The sequence below is a fragment of the Antrostomus carolinensis genome, unplaced genomic scaffold (genome assembly GCF_000700745.2).
Source record: "Antrostomus carolinensis isolate BGI_N321 unplaced genomic scaffold, ASM70074v2 scaffold17135, whole genome shotgun sequence".
NCBI lineage: Eukaryota > Metazoa > Chordata > Aves > Caprimulgiformes > Caprimulgidae > Antrostomus > Antrostomus carolinensis.
In genome coordinates, this window is record NW_010317233.1 from 5,367 (window position 1) to 5,749 (window position 383).

The 383-nt window shown below is 53.5% G+C and overlaps 1 protein-coding gene across 1 annotated transcript in view; it reads right to left on the minus strand.

The window, feature by feature from the left end:
• DAZAP2 (DAZ associated protein 2) overlaps positions 1–383 on the minus strand; it is a gene marked incomplete at its 5' end in the record, with an annotated part of 2,384 nt that overhangs the window by 638 nt on the left and 1,363 nt on the right. The window lies entirely within an intron of this gene.

A 383-nucleotide genomic window follows, 5' to 3' on the forward strand; every position in this document is an offset into this window, starting at 1 on the left:
CCGCGGCTCCCCAGGTTACATCAGGGCTGGCACTGGCCACGTGATGATTTTGCTGTGAGGTAGAAATACCTGTGAGCCAAAGTGGGTCCAGAGCCACAGGGTGGTCAGGGACAGCAAACCCTCAGCGTGAAAGTAGGAGCCTACTCCTCTCCCAAATGACGGATCAGGTAAGAAACGTGTTTTACTCAGGAAACCAAGGACATCTGCCCCCTGCTACTGTCTGTGAACCTCTGAGAGAATCCCAGAATGGCCTCGATTGGAAAAGCCCTTGAAGATCATCGAGTCCAACCATCAACCCAACACTGACAAGTCCCCGACTAACCCATGTCCCTCAGCACTGTGTCTACACGACTCTTCAATCCCTCCAGGGATGGGAAGGTTGG